Raw genomic sequence first — 2,500 nt, 5'->3', positions numbered from 1 at the left:
ATGGTGATCGAGGCAACCGGCCGCTCCAGGGCCCAGCGTGTGCCGATGGTTATCGGGGCAACCGGCCGCACCAGGGCCCAGGGTCTGCCGATGGTGCTCGAGGCAACCGCCCGCACCAAGGCTCAGCATGTGCCGCTGGTGATCGAGGCAACAACCCACACCAGGGCCCAGCTTGTGCCGATGGCGGTCGAGGCAAGTGCCCGTACCGAAGGGCAGCCTATGCCGATGATGGTCGATGCATGTGCCATCACCATGCGTCATCATGTGCCATTGATGGTCGAGGCCTTGGCCGAAGTTCGATTTTGAGCCACGGTGCCCATGCTTGGCTCCAGCATGTGCTGGTGCCGCATTTTTTTCACTCGGGACAGCATCGCCGGAGCATCGCCGGAGTACCGCCGGAGAACCTGACCGGCGGCATTGGGGTTCCGGCGATTGGGAGGGGGGCCGGGGGGGTGTGCGCACATGATGTGCGATGGGTGCTGGTACTTGGCCTTGTGTTGGCCCCCTATCCCTCATCAAACCTCTGAGAATTCACACCCCCTTAAAGAGCATTTGAGATTTTACAGGTTTGCTACCAGTAGCCGTTAAAGTGTCTGAAATGGGGACACTTTTTTCAAACGGTCACAAAATCTTCTCTACTTCGAGTTTTTAGCTGAATTTTTTTGTGCATGCCAACAAAAATAGAAGGATCATGCCTACAAAATTTGGGGCCAAAAATCCTTATAAAAAAATTTTAAAAAATCCCGAACCGCAAAAAGTTTCGAAAATCGTGAAAAATAGAAAACGAGTCATCCTCCAACGAAACTTCACGTGAAGGCTTAGGGGACCATTGTATGAATTTACAAGCCATAAAAATGGCATTGGCACGGCAGAAATTTGAAGATGTGCCTAAACCCACCAGGGCCCAGCGTGTGCCGATGGTGCTCGAGGCAACCGCCCGCACCAGGGCCCAGCGTGTGCCGATGGTGCTCGAGGCAAGCGCCCGCACCAGGGCCCAGCGTGTGCCGATGGTGGTCGAGGCAACCGCCCGCACCAGGGCCGATAGTGTGCCGATGGTGCTCGAGGCAACCTGTCGCACCAGGGCCCAGCGTGTGCCGATGGTGATCGAGGCAACCTGCCGCACCAGGGCCCAGCGTGTGCCGATGGTGGTCGAGGCAAGTTCCCGCACCAGGGCCCAGCGTGTGCCGATGGTGGTCGAGGCAAGTTCCCGCACCAGGGCCCAGCGTGTGCCGATGGTGCTCGAGGCAACCTGCCGCACCAGGGCCCAGCGTCTGCCGATGGTGCTCGAGGCAACCTGCCGCACCAGGGCCCAGCGTGTGCGGATGGTGGTCGAGGCAAGCGCCCGCACCAGGGCCCAGCGTGTGCCGATGGTGGTCGAGGCAAGCGCCCGCACCAGGGCCCAGCGTGTGCCGATGGTGGTCGAGGCAAGCGCCCGCACCAGGGCCCAGCGTGTGCCGATGGTGGTCGAGGCAACCGCCCGCACCAGGGCCCAGCGTGTGCCGATGGTGCTCGAGGCAACCTGCCGCACCAGGGCCCAGCGTGTGCCGATGGTGCTCGAGGCAACCGACCGCACCAGGGCCGAGCGTGTGCCGATGGTGGTCGAGGCAAGCGCCCGCACCAGGGCCCAGCGTGTGCCGATGGTGGTCGAGGCAACCTGCCGCACCAGGGCCCAGCGTGTGCCGATGGTGGTCGAGGCAACCGCCCGCACCAGGGCCCAGCGTGTGCCGATGGTGATCGAGGCAACCGACCGCACCAGGGCCCAGCGTGTGCCGATGGTGCTCGAGGCAACCTGCCGCACCAGGGCCCAGCGTGTGCCGATGGTCGTCGAGGGAACCTGCCGCACCAGGGCCCAGCGTGTGCCGATGGTGGTCGAGGCAAGCGCCCGCACCAGGGCCCAGCGTGTGCCGATGGTGCTCGAGGCAACCGACCGCACCAGGGCCCAGCGTGTGCCGATGGTGGTCGAGGCAACCGCCCGCACCAGGGCCCAGCGTGTGCCGATGGTGGTCGAGGCAACCTGCCGCACCAGGGCGGAGCGTGTGCCGATGGTGGTCGAGGCAAGCGCCCGCACCAGGGCCCAGCGTGTGCCGATGGTGGTCGAGGCAAGCGCCCGCACCAGGGCCCAGCGTGTGCCGATGGTGGTCGAGGCTGCCGATGGTGGTCGAGGCAACCTGCCGCACCAGGGCCCAGCGTGTGCCGATGGTGCTCGAGGCAACCGACCGCACCAGGGCCGAGCGTGTGCCGAGCACCAAGCTGCCGCACCAGGGCCCAGCGTGTGCCGATGGTGGTCGAGGCAACCGCCCGCACCAGGGCCCAGCGTGTGCCGATGGTGCTCGAGGCAACCTGCCGCACCAGGGCCCAGCGTGTGCCGATGGTCGTCGAGGGAACCTGCCGCACCAGGGCCCAGCGTGTGCCGATGGTGGTCGAGGCAAGCGCCCGCACCAGGGCCCAGCGTGTGCCGATGGTGCTCGAGGCAACCGACCGCACCAGGGCCCAGCGTGTG

The sequence above is a fragment of the Durio zibethinus genome, unplaced genomic scaffold (assembly GCF_047325235.1).
Source record: "Durio zibethinus cultivar Kanyao isolate XHJ-2024 unplaced genomic scaffold, ASM4732523v1 HiC_scaffold_400, whole genome shotgun sequence".
Lineage (NCBI taxonomy): Eukaryota > Viridiplantae > Streptophyta > Magnoliopsida > Malvales > Malvaceae > Durio > Durio zibethinus.
The sequence above is the reverse complement of the archived record's forward strand: the minus strand, read 5'-3'. Positions refer to the sequence as shown.